Source organism: Lynx canadensis, chromosome C2 (genome assembly GCF_007474595.2).
Source record: "Lynx canadensis isolate LIC74 chromosome C2, mLynCan4.pri.v2, whole genome shotgun sequence".
Lineage (NCBI taxonomy): Eukaryota > Metazoa > Chordata > Mammalia > Carnivora > Felidae > Lynx > Lynx canadensis.
In genome coordinates this window covers 45522116-45544650 of record NC_044311.2, presented here as the reverse complement: position 1 = coordinate 45544650, position 22535 = coordinate 45522116, and positions in this window count along the sequence as shown.

Genomic DNA, 22535 nt, shown 5'->3' with positions numbered 1-22535 from the left:
CATACAGCTTTATGACCGCACTACAGGAGGAGCAAATGACTTTAGGTACACCTTTTTCTGTGACTCACTCTGAGAAGAAAATAAGCAACACTTTTTATCTCAGGAAACCAGGAGAAAGAGAAAGCACTACAGCCATAAACAACCACAGGCCATAGTATTTAGGGTCAGAGCAAGGTGTCTGTTGGGAATCCAGCAGGAAGCAGACACTCGGGAGGACTGACTGACGGGATTCAAGGAAGGGACTAGTTATAGAGGTGTGAACGGGTTAAGGAAAGCAATAAGGGATAGTGAGGCACCAGGGACTAACAGCAGCAGGAAGTTTATACTACTTTTAGGCCTGTTGAGAGCAAAGGGTAGATGTGGCGTGATTGGGCCCAGCAAGCTCTACAGTCCTGGGAGAGGAGCCACCCAATAGGAGCTGTAGCTGTTCGCAGACAGGGTCAGAACCATAAGAAAACTGGGGGAAGGGAAGGTGATAAGTATCTTAGGCTGTCTTTGTTCCTACTCACCAATCCCTTGCTGATGGCTCCTGCTGGCCAAAGCCAACGGGAAGCCAGGGGCAAGGAAGTCTGTAAGGGCAAAACAGAGAGGTCAGCGTCCTGGGTGTGGAGCAAGTCAGAGAAGGGCAGAGTAGGGGTGGGCGAGCTGGCGACGGCATGAGGATGAGAGTCGGCACAAACGTCTCGACCACCCTCACTACCACTCAACTGCCAATGATGGTTCTCGTGTGCCGGATGTGTAGGCACAGTCTTACATCCTTTCCACGAAGAACCTCACGTAATACTTGCTCTTTACCACGAAAATAACCAGGTTGAAGCTTCAGGGCCTCTTACCCGCCCAGACATCTTTCATGGTCCTTAGAGGGACGCTAAAAATGAGTTTCCCCAGTCGTACTTTTGGGACATGTGTAAACGTAAGATACATTTACCTCAATTAAGATCAGTATCTCTTTCCATTCAAATTTCCTTACCACCACGTTTCCCTTCTTGTCAGGTGGCACTGAGTACCTGTGGGACTTTTTGGATCTGGCTAACAAGAAGCTGAGTTGGGGTCATGCTTAATTTGGATTCAGTGGGATATTGCTGGGTGGCCTATCATCATCCCAGTGTAGGTAGGAATGGTTTCCAGGAATGTTCCTTCCATTCACTGTGCTGACCCATCATGAGACAAAGCGTCAGGACCGGGGGTCATATCATGGTATGACACTGAGCTACAGCACATCCCACTGGATAATGCAGATTGGAAAGAAACAGAGCCAGAGGCTAGTCTCTGGAAAATTCTTCCAATCATCAGCTGTGTAAAATGGTGAGGGTAGGTTTGAATTCTCAGTGATGCCTAGACACAATAGAAGTCCTCTCGTGGCAAGAATATACTGTGTAATTCATTGCCTTCAATTGTAACAGCATTATACTTTCCCCCTCTTTTTTGATGGGAATTGTGTGAAACTGAATAGTAAAATTTTGCGCCTGTGGGGCACAAAACAATATCGGCACTGCTTATACACAAGTTATTACAAATCCTACATATTTAAATGTACTTTGTGAGCCACATAGGTAAAACCTAGAGAAAAATATACATGTAAATATATTCGAAAATAATGTAATAATAGCTAATATTTATAGAGCAAGTAGTATGCATTTGGCACTGTGCTAAGCATTTATAAATAATTCATTTAGTCTTCATAACAACTTTCTGAGGTAGGTATCACTGTCCTCTTTTCTGACTTGTATTTCCAAAAGGCTGAACCCATTGTTGAGACCAAAATTTGAGGCGAGAGATAAGTACTTTCCTGGGAAACATGATTAAAGAAGGACTTTTCTTAGAATAAAGCCTCAAGGACTGAAGCAGACCTCAGCGGCTGGGGTCCCAGGCTGTAGCCATGACATGGCAAGGGTCAGCAAAGGCAAAGAAATAGCCGTTCGGGCTTGGCCTGGGATGTGCGTGCGTCAGCAGAGATTAGTAGAACACCTATCAGGATGGAGGCTTAACATATAAGTAAGCTGATGTAGAGAAATTAAAGAAAAAAATATCTTGGACCTCTGAGTTTGAGGACTAAGATTTGTATCTGCCATCTAAGTCTGACTCCGAAAATTCAATCAAAGGAATTAACACACCTTAGCTTCGCTGCCTTCAAAATCTGGGTTAACCAACAGAAGGGGTATTGGCTTTGGAGCCAGAAATAACTGGCTTCAAATCCCAGTCCTGCTATCTATTAACTCAGTGCCCTTGAAAATTTTCTAAAAATCTTCCTGGGTCTTGGCTTCCTCGACTGTAAAATGGGTATCGTTGTGGGAATCAATGTAAGATGATGTATCTGAAACTCCTCGCCTGTTACCACCTAACAGGCACTTAAATATCAGTTCCCTTTTTATATATTTTTAAGTTTTTTTTTTAATGCTTATTTATTTTGGGGGGGAGATGGGCAGAGAGAGAGAGAGAGAGAGAGAGAGAGAGAGAGAGGGAAGGAGGGAGAGAGAGAATCTGAAGCAGGCTCCAGGCTCCAAGCTGTCAGCACTGAGCCTGACGTGGGGTTTGAACCCACGAACTGTGAAATCATGACCTGAGCTGAAGTCAGATGCTTAATCCACTGAGCCACCCAGGTGCCCTCAGTGCCTTTTTTAAATGAAAATCAAAGCTGAACACATTTTCTGAAAGAAGGTGTTGCAGAAGCACAAATTACATAGTCCTGTTTCAACACCACCTAGCTAATATGTTCTATGAACAAACCCAGCCATAATTTTAAAAATTTTGAACTCACCCAACATTTTGCCCCCTGCTTTCTAAAACTGGAAGCCAAGCGGGTAACGTGCACCCATCTGTTCACCCACACCCTGCTGAATATGAAATTGATATAAAAGCTTTCTCAGGCTGTTTATACAGGCCTCGGTGGCTTTGAGGCAGATAGATCTGCTTCAATTAGAACCTAATCCTGCTCACCTCATACTTGTAACGCTCTCTCTAAAACCAGTGAGAAAGAAAAACAATAGTCCATTTAATTAAATTATGCTAAAGCCTGAATTCAATCCACCGGTGTAGCAAGAAGTAAGATTTTGAATACTGATTACTGTTCTCTGCACAAAAACTCCACTCCCTGCTTCCTACTCTCTTCCTGGTAAAGAATGATTCTTCTTCCCTACCCTCACCCCAGCAGTTTTTATTTTACTTAAGAACAAATTAAATAGGCCCAGTTCTAGACAGAAAGGAATTATATTGCTTCCCCTCTTCCTTTCCTTAAGCTTACTGTTCCTGACTTCTGGGACTTTCTCTCTGTCCTACCCTAACCATCCCATTTTAGTTGTCCACTTGCCTCCCAGTGCCCACTGTGACTTCCACTCTGAGCAGCATTCTGGGCTCCTAGTGTCTCTTTCCTCTCTGCCTGCTCTCTCACTTCTGCTTCCTACCCCGAAGGGAAAGCCTGACTGCCTGGGTTGTCTGAGCGACACTAGGCATCTCCTCTTTTTGCCCACCCAGAAGTTACACAAAGGGTTGTATTATGGAAACCTGAGTTAACTAACGCCCTGCTTCTAATCTATGGGGATGATTTGGTGGCCCCTATAGAACCTGCACCCCAGCCCAGCTCTGAATAAACGTGCTCAATAAACTCCTGACTCCATACTTCTCTGTGTGAAAGGGTAAGAAAGGCCTGCTCCTAGCAGTAATTGGCTAAGCACCAATTGGGCAGACAGATGAAAGATTAGAGATTAGGCAGCTACTTGCAAACCTGATTATACCATAAAATAACCCAGGGAGCCTTTAAATAATATTGAAGTCCTAGCCCCACTCTACCTGAACTAATTACTCTGATAGGGGACTTAGGATATATATATATTTCATTGTGGTAAAAACACAAAACAAATTTTACCATAACCATTTTTAAATGTATAAATTCAGTAGTGTTAAGTGTATTCACACTGCTATGAAACAGATCTCTAGAACTTTTTCATCCTCCAAAACTGAAACTCTATACCCATTAAACAACTCCCCTTTTCCCCCTCCTCCTAGACCCTGGTAACCACGATAGTACTTTGTCTCTATAAATTTGATTACTTTAGATATATCCTGCAAGTGGAATCATGCAGTATTTATTTTTTGTGATGGGCTTATTCACTTAGCATAATGTCCTCAAGGTCCATCCATATTGTAGCTTGTGACGGATTTCCCTCCTTTCTGACACGGAATAACATTCCATTGTATGTACATATCACATGTTGCTCATTCATTCATCTTTTAATGGACATGTGGTTTGCTTTCACCTCATAGCTATCAGGAATAATGCTGCTATGAACTTGGATGTGCAAATACCTCTTCAGGACTCTGCTTTGGATTCTTTTGGATATATACCCAGAAGTGGGATTATTTGTAATTTTTTTGAGAAAACTTCATACCATTTTCCATAGTGGCCATACCATTCCCATCAACAGTACACAAGATTTCCAATTTCTTCATATTCTTGCCCACACTTGCTATTTTCTAGATATTTTTGTTTTTTGTCCACTTGTTTGATAATAGAAATTCTAATGGATGTAAGGAATTATGGTGGTATCTCATTGCGGTTTTGATTTGAATTTCTCTGATGACTAGTGATATTGAGCATCTTTTCATACGCCTGTTGGCCATTTGTATATCATCTTTGGGGAAATATCTATTTCAGTCCTTTAGCCATCTTAAAATCAGGTTACGTGATTTTGTTGTTAGGTTGTAGGACATCTTTATATATTCTGGATATTAAATTCTTATCAGATATACGATTTGCAAATATTTTCTTCCATTCCTAGGTTGCTGATTGTGTCCTTTGATGTACAAAGTTTTAAGTTTGATGTATTCCCATTTGTCTATTTTTGCTTTTGTTATCCTTTGCTTTCGATGTCATATCTAAGAAATCATTGCCAAGTCCAATGTCATGAAGGTCTTTCCTTATGTTTTCTTCTGGAGTTGTATAGTTCTGGTTTCTTACATTTAGGTCTTTAATCAATTTTGAGTTAATTTTATATATGGTGTAAAATAAGGGTCCAACTTCATTTTTTTAAACACAATACCCAACTTTCCTAACACCATTTGTTATGAGGAAAAGACTTTCCTTTCTCCATTGTGTGGTCTTGGTACCTTTGTTGAAGATCAGTTGACCATGGAAGTAAGAGTTTATTTCTAGGCTCTCTGTTCTGTTCCACTGGTCTATGCGTCTTCCTTTATGCCAGTTTCACACTATTTGGATTATTATAGCTTTGTAATATGTTTTGAGATCAGGAAGTGTGAGTCCTCCAACTATGTTGTTCTTTTTCAAAATTGTTTTGGCTATTCAAGGTCCCTTTAGATTCCATAGACATTTTAGGATGGATTTTTCTATTTCTGAAAAAAATGCCTTTGGGATTTTCATAGGAGTTACATTAAACCTATAAATCACTTTGAACAGTATTGACATCTTAATAATATTAAGTCTTCCACTCCATGAACACAGAATATCTTTCCATTTATTTGTGGCCCTTCAGAGTTTGTATTTCCCCTGGCCAGAGCAATTTCTTCAAAGATAGGTACAATGCCTTTTTAGAGCCAAAAAGACACAAGGAATATATATATATATATATATATATATATATATATATATATAATATATATTCTGTATAATATATATTATATATAAATTATATATATATTCTATATAATATATATCAAATATATATATATATTGATATATATATATATATTTGATGTATATATATTTGAAATTTCCAAAGCAAAAGTGAGCTCTATTCCTATGCCCCTTGAACCTGAGGGGATGTAGAAACTAAAGCTATTGTCACCATCCATCTATGATGCCTGGGTTGGAGGTCAACCCAGTAAAAGGCTGAGACAAGGGATGGAGTGAAACTGAGCCTGGATGATCCCCTTTGAACCCTGAAGCCATGACTACTCCTGATCTTTCCAGTTATATGGGCCCAAACGATTCCTTTGATGCCTAAACTAGTGTTTGATTGGAATTTCTGTCACTGGCAGCTAAGACCCTCCCTTATCTGGAAAACAAAACAGTTTGTCAAAGAGTAGAGGTGGCTAGGCATCCAGAACCCAGGCCAGCAGTCCTGGGCATGAGCTCTCAGCAACCATAACAATGCTGTCCCTGAACAGAACCCTACCTGAGACCAGTCTGCACTTTAAGAAGTTGGCCCACCTTGCCAGTCTTGCAAGAATGGCTGCAGACTCTGAGCCAGCCACATCTGACAACTCCTTGCAGGCTATTCTTCTCCTCTTCATCCTCTATCCTGTAGGCCCCCGGCACCAATGTTCTGCCCGTCAACACTGCTCTCATTCACTCTAAGGTTTCCATGACTCATATGTCCCTACTTGTTAGAACATCTAACATTTCAAAGGGACAAAGTATTCCAATAATGATAACATTTCCAGTGATGGAATTTTTTAGACACATAAGAGTAGTTGCTTAGCATTTTAAATTGCCTTGGTTCACTGTACTGGTTTTGAAACCCAACTTATTGCAGACAATTGAATTTGCCTATGCTCGTAAAGCTCTATATTGATCATGTAACACAATGATATAGTGCTTTATGAATCATTATAGAATGCAGCAATTCACAGCAGGCCTTATAGTTTTCTTCTCCTCCATGGAAAAGTACAAGGTGCCCTCAATAATATCAAGGAAACGTCATCACCGTCATCAATGTTTATTGAACATTTATTACATGTTCCATACGCTAGGCATTGTTCTAAAAACTTCGCATACATTATCTGATCTCAGCCTCACCAATACTTGATGAGCTAACAGCATCATGAATCTCTTATTGCAGCCAAGGAAGTTAAGGTGCAGAGAAGTTAAGGAACTTTTTCAAAGCAGCAGTCACTAAGCTGAAGACAACTATGGAGTGAAAAAACCATTACAGGTGGCACTGGCCTCCAGGGTTCCTCCTGGGCTCCTCATAACCACAACATGGTGTTTAATGAAATCAGGAGCTGAAACATTATTTTAGAATCACATTAGGGGTGCCCAATGTGCCATTAAAAAGAGTAATAAATAAGATTTAGCCAGAATATCAGAAATGAAATTTATCACACGTCAGGGACTTTCTAATTTCTGTTCTCTGCATTCATTCATTCACTCACTCATTTATTCAGCATACACATTGCATAGAAAATACTCATCCCATAAAAAATGTTGGGGATGCCAAAATTAAAAATAGAAGCATATAAGCAAAATAAATAAGTTCTTTGCTCTCAAAGAAACAAGAGTGTTGGGAACAGGTGTTAAATTATTACCATAGAGTGTGATAATGCACTGATCAGTCACTTAGAGAAGGAGGAGCCGAGTCCACCTGAGGGTGTCAAGAAAACTTCATGGGAAAAAGGAGAAGTAGCTTTCAAAGGAAGCCAGATCAGGGAGCAGTCATCAGGGAGACAAATGAGACAGCAGGTGGAGGGTCTGGGGAACTGCAGGAATCTGGTTGTAGGAGGTGAGGCTAGGAAGGTGGGCAGACAGGATCTCAGGTTTCTCCTGCCAGGCTGAGGAATAATTTTTTGGGGGGGTCACAGGTGTTCTTGGTCAGATTTGTAATTAGAAGCAAATCACAATTTTAAAGGTGGAGAAGGGGTTAGGACAGGGTAGGCTTGCTGGGCAGGGGATTTTAAGCATTTAAGTGACCTGGTCAGATGTGCTCTTGGGTTAGGATGTGGTAGGGGTGCCTCTGAGGAGCTGAGGGGACAATGGATGGGGTTGCAGGGAGTCAAGTTCAGGGCCTGTTGCATCAGAGGAGAGCTCATGAGCACCTACCTTAGGGAGGTCTGCGGAGATGAGGAGCAGGGGTGTATTTGAGAGAGATTTAGGAAGTAAACCTACAAAGCTTGATCATACTGGTCAGGTATGGGGAGTGAAAGAGAAAGAAAGGGCAAGTCTGCCTCCCTGGTTTCTGAGCTGGCAGACAGAGTGGATGGTAAAGCCTCCCACTTCTCTTCTGCAATAGATGCAGGTTGTAAACAATTCAATAATGCAGAAGTGGAAGAAGTAACAAGTGAAAGTCCTCAGGATGGCTGGGTGGCTCAGGAGGTTGAGGGTCGACTTCAGCTCAGGCCATGATCTCGTGGTTCATGAGTTCAAGCCCCGCATCGGGCTCTGTGCTGGTGGTGTAGAGCCTGCTTGGGATTCTCTCTCTCCCTGTCTCTCTCTGTCCCTCTCCCACTTGTGCTCTCTTTCTCAAAAAAAGTCCTTTATCCTTTTCCTCCTTCGCCCCAGTGCCATTCCCTGAGGCAAAGCCACTGTTAATATTTTGGTGTGTTCATTTAGACAGTCTTCTGTGCCCATGCCCAACTCAGTTGATTTTTTAAACACAAAGAGCACTTCTGCTACAAAGACATCTTGCCAAATCATTGAAATTTCTAGACAGAATGTTTGCAATCAACCGTGCATATCGCAGCACTGGGCAAAGTTCCAGGAAAGGTTTCAGGACAGTTTCAGTACAGTTTCAGCGATGACAGGTCTTCCAAAAACCACATCTCTGGGAGTTCGTTCTGGGCTCTGTCACAGACTCATCCAGCACAATCACTCACAGAACCCCAAAACTACTGCACAGCATCCAAGTGTTAACATACCAGCAATGAAACTGATAAAACTTTATTAAATAAAACGTTCTTATTAATGATATATGATAATGATATGATACGATAATGATATAATGATTCCCCTATAATACAGGTATGTCCATCTCTAAAGTTAAATATAAAATATATTCTCTTATGTATTCAATGCTCTGGAAATGCCAATAGCACTGTTTGTATGGACATCAGCTTGCAGTTGGAGAATTAGCTATGGAGATTTTTCTTCCTCCTGTCACCTGGATAAAATTACTGATACAAATTAAAAATAAGGCAAATGTTGCAGGATGTGAAGAGATGATTTCAATGGCATATGCAACTGCAGTTGAACTCAATCACTCATACACACACACACACACTATATATATATATATATATATATATATATACACACACACATATATATGTATGTATATATGTATATATACACATATATATGTATGTATATATGTATATATACACATATATATGTATGTATATATGTGTATATATACATATATACATGTGTATATATATCAATATTTATATATAAATATATTAATTCCTATCAATATATATATTCAAATTTTCAGATGGAAAACAAAGTCTACCTTTTTATGAAGGCAAAATAAATCCTATTGCACACAGTAAGGTGTATTGGGTAGTAGAGATTCAAGCACTGCTTAACCAGGGTGTTGCTTGAGAGTGACAGAATGAAGGATTTCAAAAATATTTGAGCAAGGAAGCCCTAAGTCATGTATGTGGAGCTACTCCATGACTGAGAGTAAACTGTCCAGGTTGGTTACAGCATAAAGTGGAACTTAATTAAGCTCTTGGTTCTACCCCTGGCATACAGGCAGTCCAGACTTAGAAACATAGCCTTTTTGCATCTTGGACTCGTGGTTGCCAGGATAGGATGTCTGATGTGGAGGCAGGGGAGAACTGCTTCTAGAACTGGGATTATGGAGAGAATCTGTACACACTGGGAAGGTGCAGTAGTGACTGTGACTGCGTGCATGGACAGGCACATGCATCGTCAATGAGATCCCATCCCAGAGTCATTAAAAGTTGAATTTGTTGCTGCCAAACAATCAGACAGATTAAATCATACATATGGTCCCATTAGAATGCTCACAGAGATGTTTTATTAAGTGAAAAAAGCCAGATGTAGAAGAGTTTTCATGGTATATATCATTTGTTTATAAGGCAGGTGGTGGAAGGAAGATGTATTTACACCTATGCTAAGATGATCTGAGGATATAACAGCAAAGTTTTACAAGAAATTGCCTTGTAGAAGAGAGCCTGGAGACTAAAGGTCAGGGATAGAAGAACACTGGTTTTCACTCTTTATGGTTTTATCACTTAATTTTATAAACCAGGTGTATGCTTTACTATTTCAGATAGGATAGATGGTAGGTGGATGGATAGATAATCGATAATGAGTAGGATTTCTTACATTTGCCCCTTTACATCCATTTTACACTCTTCACCGCCCTGCCCTATGGCCTGAGAGGCTAACCTTTGGTTTCCAGTTGGATTTGGCCAATGGGAACACCAGGAGCTGATCAGAGGAGAGGAAAGGAGGAAAGTCAGGTCAAGGTAGTTATTGTCCCATCTTTTTTCCTGTGGGCCCACGGCAGATTCCAGAAGTCAGCAGAGGGACACTGTTGTTTTCAGGTGGCCCCCTCCACATGGACTTCTCTATCTGTAGATTCCAAAAACTATGCCCTTCCCATCTCTTTCAGTTCTCATAGAGGACTGCATCATCCCTTGTAATTGCCCTAAACCCTGCCCATGGTTTTGTAAATCGTCCCTTTATTAAACTCTCCTGCTCAGATTGCTACATCTGAGTGAACCAAAGATTCATTCTGGGATTCTAAGAAACAGAGATGATGATGATGATGATGATGATGATGATGATGATGATGATGATATAGATAGATAGATAGATAGATAGATAGATAGATAGAAGATAGGAAGGAAGTTGGGGGGTGGAGAGAGGGAGAGAAGGAGAAAGAGTCATAACTAGAAGAAAATAAATGTGAAGGGGCTGGTCCAGAGTTGGCCTGACATTCCAGAGTTGGACCCCAGTATTGCTTGATTTTGCTAGGACTCTGAGAATGGAAGTAGACTCCCAAAAAGGTCACAAAAGACTAAAGAATAAAATCAGCACACCAGTTTCCTTATTTAAAGCAAAAAGAGGGGCGCCTGGGTGGCGTAGTCGGTTAAGCATCCGACTTCAGCCAGGTCACGATCTCACGGTCCGGGAGTTCGAGCCCCACGTCAGGCTCTGGGCTGATGGCTCAGAGCCTGGAGCCTGTTTCCGATTCTGTGTCTCCCTCTCTCTCTGCCCCTCCCCCGTTCATGCTCTGTCTCTCTCTGTCCCAAAAATAAATAAACGTTGAAAAAAAAATCTTAAAAAATAAAAAATAAAAAAAAAAAAAGCAAAAAGACTAGAACTTCCAAAGGAACCAGTCAATCACCTGTGCTGGACAGCACCTTCCACTCAACAGAAGAATCCACACATAAACTAGATTACAAATGGGAGCAGACAACGTGGTCAGAGCAATGGGGTTGAGTGAGTCTCTCACCTTTAGAGGATCTAGCTGCCCATCAAGTCAGGTGTACCTGTGTCAGGGACCCAATACATCAGATTTAAAGACCAAAATCTCCCAGGAGCTGAAGGTACACTGCTACCTTTTTTCTCTGACAGTTTCTTAAATTTTCTTTGCTGATTCGTCTGACTGACACATATTCTCTTTAGACATCTTAATGCCATTTATTCTGCAAAGGCTTTAGACAGACTATTAGAGCCAGACTTTGCTTGTTCTTACCACTTTTGATCTGAAAAACATTTTGCCTTTAGGACTTAATTTGCATACATACATTCACTAATTCTGACAGCTAATGGTATTGATTGATATTGAGGGTCCACCCTGTGTCAGGAGATACGTGTTTCCTGCCCGGCAGCTACAATGGGGAACAAGAAAAGTTCCCTGTCGCCACAGAACTCACATTTTAGTGGGAACAACAGACAATAGTCAATTTGACCAATAAGTAAATAATATAACACAATTTTAAGTGGCAATATGAAGAAAATGAAACAGAGCAATGAGTTAGACAGTAGCTGGTCGAGGTGTGCTGTTTAGGTAGGCTGGTCCAGGAAGTACCCTCTGAGGAAGTCATATTTGAGTTGAGTTCTGCATGGAGAGAAGGGACCAATGATTGCAAGGTCTGGCAGATAATCATTTCCAGCAAAAGGAAGGGCAAGGGCAAAGTTCCTGAGGCTGACCCAAGCATTGAGTGTCTGAGAAACAGAAAGCTGACTTGTGTACTGAGCCTAGGGAGTGATAAGAGGAGATGTCTTAAGTAGATGGGCTGGACCACAGAGGGGTTTGTAGGCCACAGTAGAGTCCAAATTGTATCACCAGTGCATTGGGAAGTCACCAGCATCCATCCACTAGCAGTTCAATGGGATCTGATTTACATTTACATTAAAAAAACTTTTTTTACATTTATTTATTCTTGAGAGACAAAGTGAAACAGAGCACAAGCAGGGGAGGGCAGAGAGAGAAGGAGACACAGAATGGGAAGCAGGCTCCAGGCTCCGAGCTGTCAGCACAGAGCCCGATGCAGGGCTCGAACACACAGAACCATGAGATCATGACCTGAGCCAAAGTCACACACTTAACCGACTGAGCCACCCAGGCGTCCCTACATTGACATTTATAGAGGATCACTGTGTCTCCTGAGTTGAGAATGAATTGCACAAGGGAGAGAAGTTAAGAGGCAATTGCAGGAGTCCAGGCCAGAGACAATAGTGATCAACAGGACGGTAATAATAAGGGAGACAGTAAAACACGGTCAGGATCAGATACATTTTGGAGGCAGCAGTGAAAGAAGGTGTTAATGGATTGAATATGGCAGGGTAGGAGGGGGTGGCAAAAATCAAGAACAACTCTGAGTTTTGCCCTGAGCTGAGAGGTGACGAGGGTGATTAACGAGATGGGAAAGGCTCAGATTGGGCAGACGAAAGCTCTTCCTGCAGACAGTGTTCCTTATTTGCACCCATACAGGAAAAGAAAAGGTTAAGAAGTAGGAATCATGTCAAACCTACTGTGGGAAGCAGGAAAAAATAAACACCAAAGAGGAAAATTACTTGCCATGGTCATTGGGTAAGTTGGTCACAGGACCTACAGAGTCCAATCCAGGTCTCCTGACTATGCCACGTCTGCCAAAACACATCAAATATTTATAGCAGAACAAATTTTGAAAGAAATATATCTGGAATTAGAATCCTTTTGGAAGCAGTGATCCCTGTGTGTAGTGGTATATGTGATAACTCTGTTAAGCAAAATATTAAGTTGACTAGAATATCCTGTTTTTCTATTCTAAGAAAGAGGTTAATTCATGTTTAACTTCTTGCATAAGAAAATATCTGGAGAGCTACATGCTGAGTGTTGGCATTCCAAGATATTTTAATTGTGTTCCCTTTTTTAGGGTTTAATGTAGCAGAATTCTCCCTTTTTAGGTATGCAGTTCCAGAAATTGTAACAAAAGTTTGCAGGCATGTAACTCCACCACAATTTCACCCCAGAGTTCCCTCCGCCCCCTTAAGAGTCAATATTTACCCACCCTGGCCAGCCCCTGATAATTATTGATATAACTTATGTCCCAATAGTTTTGCCCTTTCCAGAGGTCATATAAATGAAGTCATACGCTTGAGTCTCTCTTCTTTCAGTTAGCAAACAACATTTGAGATTCGTCCATTTTGGTGCGTGTGTCAGTGGTTTGTTCCTTTTTATTCCTGACTAGTATTCTGTTGTACAGATGTACCACAGTTTGTTTATCCGTTCACAGTTGGTGGACATTTGGGTTATTTCCATTTGGGGGCGATTATGAATAAAGCCACTATAAACATTTGTGTATAAGTGTTTATGCAGCCATATGCTTTCAGTTCTCTTGGGCAAATACCTGAAGTAAGATTACTGGGTCATGTTACGAGTGTATGTTTACATTTTTAAGAAACTGCTAAAACTCTTTCCTTGGCTGTGCCATTTTGCAATCCCATCAACATACATAAGAGTTCCAGTTGCATTCTTGCCAGGACTTGATATTGTCAGGTGATTTTGTTTTGTTTCGTTTTAATTTTAAACATTTTAATAAGTAGGTTGTGATAGTCTATTGTGGTTTTATTTTGACTGATATTGAACATCTCTTCTTTCCTTTTTTTAAGTTTGTTTATTTTGAGAGAGAGCAAGTGAGAGCATGAGCAGGGGAGGGGCAGAAAGAGAGGGAGAGAGAATCCTAAGCAGGCTCCACGCTGTCAGCACAGAACCCAACGCGGGGGCTCGATCTCACGAACTATAAGATCATGAAGGAACCAAAACCAAGCGTTAGACACTTAACCAACTGAGCCATGCAGGTGCCCCTTTGAGCATCTTTTCTTGGGATTGTTACCCATATGTCTTTTTTGATGAAGTGTCTATTGAAATATCTTGTCTGCTTTTTAAAGTTGGGGTGTTTGTTTTCTGAGTTTTTAGGTTTCTTGTATATATTCTGTACACAAGTCGTTTATCAGATATGTATTGTTATGTATTTTATCCTAGTCTATGGCTTACTTTTCATTTTTTATGATGCTTTTCAAAGAGGAGAAAATTTTATCAATTTGTTTTTAATTTTATCATTCATACTCTTTTTGTCCCAGAACTCTTTACCTAACCCAAGGTCACAAAGATTTTCTCCTGTTTTCATCTAGAAGTTTTATCATTAGGCTATACATTTAGATCTATAATAAATGTCTAATTAATTTTTGAATATGGTTTGGTTTTTCTAAATGTCTTTGTTAAAATCATCTTTTTCATAATGATAAAACATTTCTGTGTCATTAACATCAAGAAGTCATTGGCTAGTCTACATTTTGTTTCAATAGAAGTGCAGGCATGGAGTGCAGCTTGGTTTTTCTTCATAAAAATCCAAGATCCACTCAATGTTCATGCGTCCTCAGTAGTGCCCATGGCTCAGCGCCTGGGCATTTTACATCATTTAAAGACACAGTGTCATGTCTGATCTGGCTTACTGGTGATTTTCAGCACATGACAAGTCAAAGAGTTTTGGCTCCCAAGTATGGTGATTTCTCAGGCTACTCCCAATCCAGCTTGGGTTTCCCAGCGCTTACCACCCCCTTCCCCATCTGTGGCTGCTCATCTTGGAAAGAGACTTTACAGATAAGGCATTCATAACCCTCTACATTGCCTTGTCTATAATATGCCTTTATTATTTTTCAAATAAGGACCATGTACAGAGAATATATGCACAGGCGTTGGAAAATTAATAGAGATCTTATATTCATTTCAATCTGAATTTCCTGGAAAGGGATTTTTAACCTTGAAATTTTGCCTTGCTTTGTAAGTACTTAGTGAAGTGTCTTGGCCACTGGGCTTAAAACGTTTCGTTTTAACACTTCATGCCCTAGTGACTAGCCTATGTTTTGCCATCCAAGGAGATAGTGCTGGTTTTCTAAGGTGCATAAATACGCACTTCATTCAGGATCTTCTCATGGATGGACAAAAATATTTTTGCTAAGAAGACTGAGGAAGAAAGAGAGACAGAGAGAGAGAATATGAGTAGCTATGGTAGAATGAAAGACATTTGAAGGATTAATTCATGTGTGATCTACCCTGAGTGGGGGAAGAAAAAGATCTGAGTAGGGCATGTATACATATCACTTGCAGATTTGCTAAGAGACACTGCTGTCTGGGAAAGTGAAGAAGAAGGAGGGACACGGTACTCAGGAGAGGGTATACTGGGAACATGGGCTGCAGCTAGGGCCCAGAATGGAAATCAAGTCCCATTATCACACTGTTACGCCGTCCTTCTCATGGCAACTAATGAAGCTCCCACGGGACAGCAATCAGCACGCTGCCAGCATGCATTCACAGGAGTCTCTCCTGTCTTTGCTCCAGGACTCTGTTCAGGCCTCCCCACCCCCTTCTGTTGAAGTCAATCCTAGGAAGTTCAGCAGTCTAGATTCTTGGGGGTCCTCCCTTGGAGGGTGAGACCTTGGGCGCCTCTGAGGTAGTGACCACATGTAAGGGGAGTGTCCATCCCTGATGAAAGAGGGATCAGACAAGACCAGCCTGAGGGGAAGCTCCCATAGAGCTAGGGCACTGGTGGACACAGAGGCTCTGGGACAGGGGATGGGTGGCACTAATATGCATGTGCTCACAGACCACATGTGGGATCTGCGGCAGCCACTGCTCGTCCTTCACTCACGTGACTGTCCAGCCAGTCTCACCTGGGGCGCTGCACCCACAACCAGATGGTGGAAAGAACTGAAATTGGCGCTTCCTGGGAAAGTTCTCAGCAAACAAACAGGTAAAAGAGTAAGAATGCTTTGAAAGCAGAGCCCGCCTTTTGACTTCTAGGAAGGAGAAGGGTGACAGGTGGTAGAAACACTGTGCAGTCAGACTGGGGAGAGAGGGCAATTCAAGGCCTTCTTTATGGGAAGAGACTCTCCCTCCTTCTCTCTGCGGACTGGCCTCCAATACTTTGACCTTGTGTCTTTGGGTACCACTTCTCAACCCTCAGCAGATGGATTCTGATTAGTCCGGACATCTATTCCTAATCACAGTAGACTGGAAAGCATGAGTCATAGTGCAAAGATGGCTGCCATAGAGTTTTCTATCAGGGTATTAAAAGGAATTTCTCAAAGAAAGGACCCAGGGCTGGGAAATCAACCCAAAGGCTGATGATGCCTCACTGTAGTAACACTTGGAATTGTCATTTCACACCGTTGGCTCCTGTGGAGCTCATTGTCTAGCTAATTGTCTTCTCACATGAAGGCCTGCCAACCCAGATTTCCCCAGGCAATTATATTTTTAATCCTGAGGATATCTTGTTGCTTTGATCCCATCCTTGGAACATGAAGATAATCTTGAATCTCTTTTTGGTCATCTCTTATTTTTAACTGTCTCTGTCCATGGTCAGTGCTCAAATAAAGGTTTGATAGGAAGCTAAGTGTTTGGATGAGATACAACCTCTGTTTTTATGTGAGTCTCTGATAGTAATGTCTGGGTGAATCAGTCTAAAGGTCTCTCTTGCTAGCATAGCTCCATAAGTCAATACTCGTTATTTCTGGAGACTTGATAAGATATAAATCCACCCAATTGTACTATTATTCAGCTCTTCATTATGAGAATATTTCAGGAGACTTTTTATCTGTCTGGCTAAAAATTGAACTATTGTATTACTTGGAATATCTTAACAAAGGAGGGGCAGGAAATCTAATAATTGCCCCAGTGTGTCTGAAAAGAAAGGAGTTGACACATGGAAAGCACATAGGATAAACCCCAGTAGGAATTATATTTTTGTTAACATTGCTACTATTATTTTGATGTAAATCATCAAAGAAATTGTCAGTATTTTAAGTGTCACACACCCACACAAAAGAAAACATTTATACAACAATAGTAATGGCAGAATCAAACTGCTCCAAAGTTTACCATTGCAACACATCTACCCCAGGTTATATCAGTGAGAATTTTTGTTGATTTCTCTGTTATAGGAATTCAGTCCATCTATGATTATTTTTTTAAAGTTTTTTTTTAATGTTTATTTTTGAGATAGCGAGAGAGAGAGAGAGAGAGAGAGAGAGCAAGCAGGGGAGGGGCAGAAAGAGAGGGAGACACAGAATCCAAAGCAGGCTCCAGGCTCTGAGCTGTGAGCACAGAGCCTGATGCAGGGCTCGAACTCATGAACTGTGAGATCATGCCCTGAGCTGAAGTCGGATGCCTAACCGACTAAGCCATCCGGGTGCCCCTCCATCTATGATTATTAAAGGAGGGGGTCTCAACTGGTGCCTTCCTTCTTCACTTATTTAGGTAACTTTTCCCTCCTTCCCAGAATAGGTCAGGATTCTGCTAAATTGAGGCTTAAGTATCACCATAGTCTCTGTACGAGATACCAACAAGAAACAGAAAAATCAGAGGGTGTGGTCACACGTCTTCTTTGACAGGATCACAACCTTCCTCTACTTAGGCTTTCTCTGTGGCTGCTCTCTGTCACAGAAGCCCAGCTCTTGCACTTACTTTAAATGTCCTCATAACCATCATCAACCCTGAAAATCCCTGCACTGAATTCACCCTCTCAGTCCAAATCCACTGTGACTTCATCTGTATTCTGAAAGAACTTTGTTTTCTTTTTCTTCCCTTTCCTCAACCCTTTTAATCCTCTAGTTCAAGCAATTAGCTCTACAAATATTAGCTGCAATCAAGGTCTAGCACATGTGGTAATTTCCCCCCTAATAAATCAATCAGTTCTTTCTGTGGAGTGTGTGTGTGTGTTTTGTTTTTTTTTTTTTACCCCTTTCAGTCATTAGAGAATTACAATGCTACTTGAGGATCACCAGCAACTTGAATCAGTCAAGAAACGTCAATCAAATTTGCCAGATTTTGCTTTAAAGACGAGAAAAATGGGATAGATTCACAAAGGCCTCTTGTCTTAGAATAGGAAGCTTGATAAACCCTTGTTGAATCCCTCTCAGAGAGGCCTTGGAGTATAATGATCCATTTGGAAGAAAATCAAAATCAGCTTTACCAGCGACAAATTGGACAAAACCCAGAAACTCTCATTAAAAAAAAAAAAAAAACTAAAAATTAATAATTGGAATAATCAACCACCTAGTGTCTCTAGGCAATACAATATTCTATAATAGCTGACAGGTGAGTACAGCAAAGAAAAAAATAATCTAGCAAATGGACATATTCGAATTCTATAACTGGCAAAAAAATTTTAGTTAGAAGGCAACTCAAGGATCGCCTGGCCCATGCCCATCATTGTCTCTGAGCTGACTCTAGGGTTGCAGGTGGAGGCTCTTAGGGAAAAAGGAGTGAGGAGAGTCCGCAGCAGACCTCCTCCATCCCCACCCCTTCCAGTATAGAAGCCCAATTTTTAAAAATATTTTTAATGTTTCTTTATTTTTGAGAGAGAAAGAGACAGAGTAGGAGCAGGGGAAGGGCAGAGAGAGAGGCAGACATAGAATCCGAGGCAGGCTCCAAGCTTCAAGCTGTCAGCCCAGAGCCCGACGCGGGGCTCAAACTCACAAACCTTGAGATCGTGACCTGAGCCGAAGTTGGGCGCTCAACCGACTGAGCCACCCAGGCACCCCTAGAAGCTCAATTTTTATCTCTTCCTCCACTCAAAAGTTCAGTTGAGGAAATGGTTTCTCTGGCTAAAAATTATTTAAGAATTGCCTGTGTAGCCAAGACCATTCTTTTCATAAAGGAGTAAAATGAATGCCAGAGTAATTAGGGAATTCTTAATTTTAGTGTTGGACCCTGGGTCATATCTTCCTCCCCACCCAGTGCTCTTTCCTCATGGTGCCATGCTGTCTCTTACTCTTAGGGAGCAAATCAATGAGAATTCCCATGTCTTTGGAATTGGGCCTTTTTTTTTTTTTTTTTTTTTTTTTTGCTTTTGTTTTTGAATAACCATAAGGGAAACCCAATGAAGCCAAATTAGTATGAGAAGACTCATAAACGAATACTGAAAGTAAAAGCATAGTCTGCAATTGTACTCTTTTGTCTATATCGTTTCCGGTCTCACTGGAGAATTCTATCATCGACCAGCACATGGAAGGGGTCAGGAGGGAGGGTAGAAAAGGCCTAGTTCCATTTTCATATGTTACCAAATGTACTGCTGTTAAGATTGAGAGAAGTAAAGATTTCAGTAGGATACTTGGTGAAAACTTGCTGACATTAATGACTCAAATTCTCAGAGAGACTGCAAGGAAAATGGTGTCATCACTGTCATTCAAGACATTGAAGATGAAATTTCAAAAGGAGGCTGTCAGGCATAATGACTGCCAGGTTCTATTCTATCATTCTCAGAGGGTGGATCACATACACTACTATGCAGCCTGTGGGTGGCTGATATTGAAGTTTGAAAGGAAGCTGCAGAGAGGAGGTGGGGTGGGCGTAAGACCCGAGAGGGACTGCTTCACAACCAGGAGACATCACCGTTGACATTCTCATGGTGATTTGGGGTAAATCTGTGATCTGGGGCCGAGGTTTTAGTCTGAGATAGGCTGAAACCTGACCCATCGGGACATTTTGACAAGATCATGATCTTAGTGGGGAACAAAATTCAGGAAATTTGAGCTGTAAATGGTTGTACCAATTTATTAATTTACAGTAAGGAAATTTCTCTCTGGTGTCTGAATGTTCACGTGTGCATGCACTCCAGCACTGAGATACCTGTGAACCCTAGTCAGCAATCAGAAGGCAGCTGTGTGAGAAGAGCCCTCGTTCTCAACCTTGGCTGCCCCCTGCAACTCCCCAAGGTGCTTCAACACCGAGGCCATCCCCTAAAATAAATAAATCTGAATCTCAAGGATTAGGACCCAGACATTAGTATTTTAAAAGTCTCCTCCAATGATTCCAAAGGGCAGTCAAGGCGGAGAATCACTGGGTCAGAGCAGAAGACGTTGTCTATGCAGGTTGCCATGAGCCTGAGGCCTCATCCTTTCCACACAGGGGTCCATGCTTTTGCATACTATAGACCGTGGGTTGGTTGGTTGTTTAAACTCGGAACAGATAGAAGTTTGCCATTAAAAAAAATTGTTTTAATGTTTATTTATTTTTGAGAGAGAGAGTGTGTGTGCAAGCAGGGGAGGGGCAGAGAGAGCGGGAGAAAGAGGATCTGAAGCAGGCTCTGCACTGATAGCAGAGAGCCCAACGCGGGGCTGGAACTCACCAGCCGTGAGGTTATGACCTGAGCCAAAGTCAGGTGCTTCCCCGACTGAGCCTCCTGGCACCCTGCCAATTTTTTTTAATTTGCCAAGTGAGGATGTATTTAATGATCACTATTCATTAAAGAAAGGAAATTTTAACAAAGATTAAGAAGGACATAATTTTACAATAAAAGAACTATGTCGTATTTCTTTTTCTTCTGTTTCTATGGATCAGGGAAAACCCCACTGTAGGCTGAGGCACACTTAAGAACTGGTGTGATCTAACTGCTCTCTATATCCAGTCAAGGCTTATCTTCCTGGATCGCTTACCATACCACGGGTTGGGGTTTGGTTCACATTAAACCACTGTCCCATGCTAACTACTCCTCTCTTACCACAGCCTTTCCATAGATGTACTCATAGTATTGATTACGTTGTAAATAATTTCTGCTCCCAGGCTCGGAAATATTCTGTCTCTTCCAATTACAGAATATGCTGATTTAATTAGCATAGCTCTTCTTCGACATCTCAAACTAAGGTTTCTAGAATGGGTGTAGCACACGTAACCCCAGATAACCGCTTCTTGGGGGCACTGCTGCTCCCTTGTTTCATTACTGGACAATGATGACAATTATTCTAAATCCAGGGAAGAATTCATTGGGAGGGCAAATAACCTGTGGTGGGTTGTTTATTGTGGGTGTCAAGTTACATGAAATGAAAAAGCTTACTTAGATTGGAAATTTAATTTTGAGTGCCTCTTTGGAATCTAGTGTGTGCTCTGTTCTTCTGTGGTCGTGGTTTATGTTGCCCCCTTCCTCCTCTGAAGGGCCATGGGCATTTTGGGATCAGTTCTATACTTACTTGTCTATCTTTCACAAGACAGCCTCTGGGGGCGCCTGGGTGGCTCAGTCGCTGAAGTATCTGACTTCGGCTCAGGTCATGATCTCATAGCTCGTGAGTTTGAACCCTGAGTTAGGCTCTGTGTTGACAGCTCAGAGCCTGGAGCCTGCTTCAGATTCTGTCTCCATCTTTCCATCTCTCTCTGCCCTCCCCTGCTCTTTCTCTAATATAAACAAACATTAAAAAAAAAAATCAAAACAACAACAAGAAGATAGCCTCTGGAAGCTACTAAGAGAGGGTAGCTGTGCCAGGAAGTCCAAGACTGTACGTAAAGAACCCCTCAAAGTGCACATAACCTTGAGATTCACTTATGCTGACAGTGGCATAAAATACATCTTCTGTTATTAATTTCTCTTCAGCTGACATGCTTAAAAGTGGATCAAGAGAATAGAAACTAGCATCAATATGTGCTTTTGACCAAGTGGGAAAATTCTGTTCGAAGATACCTGTGTTCTCCAAGCATCCAAGATGTACAATTAGTGAGGATTGCTCTGCCCTTATTACTCCCAGCCCAATACAACCCAAGATGAAGAGCTTATCTTCTCTTCAAGGCCAAGGGCTTTGCTCAGGCTAGCAGATAAACCTCAAAACGAGAACACCTGGATTTGAATCCCAGCTCCATTACTCTCTTGGGCAAGTTGCTGGGTCTCTCTGAGCCTCAGATTCCTTATCTATAAAATGGAGATATCATTTTCATCATCACTTCATACAGTGATTGTGAGGACTAAATAATATAATTTAGGTAAAATACTGAGCAATATACCATGCATACTAAGTTCTCACTAGAAGTTAGGCTCTGGGTCAGAGCCTAGCACAATAATGTGCCATACAATAGATACTCAGTAAACACACACACACACACACACACACACACACACACACACACACACGTTCTGTGTCTGAAGGGAAAAATCTCAGTAGAAATGCTGAGGTGAAAATTTGTTACTAAGTTCTCAACGTTAGTTTTCAGACATTAATGATGTAACCTGACTTACTTGCTATTTAATCTTGCTCATGAATTTGTCTCTTGTCTCTCTAACTGATGACTTCTCCTAGGACCCTTGCTTTTCTGTGGTAAATTCCTTTTTTTTTTTTTTAAGTTTACTTGAGAGAGAGAGAGAGAGAGAGAAGCAAAGAGAGAGGGAGAGAGAGAATCCCAAGCAGGCTCCATGCTGTCAGTACAGAACCCAATGCAGGGCTCAAACTCACAAACCATGAGATCATGACCTGAGCCAAAATCAAGAGTTGGACACTTAATCGACTGAGGCACCCAAGTACCCTGTGGTGAATTCTTAGAGCAGACTATATGAACACAATCTCTTCTTTCCATGACAGT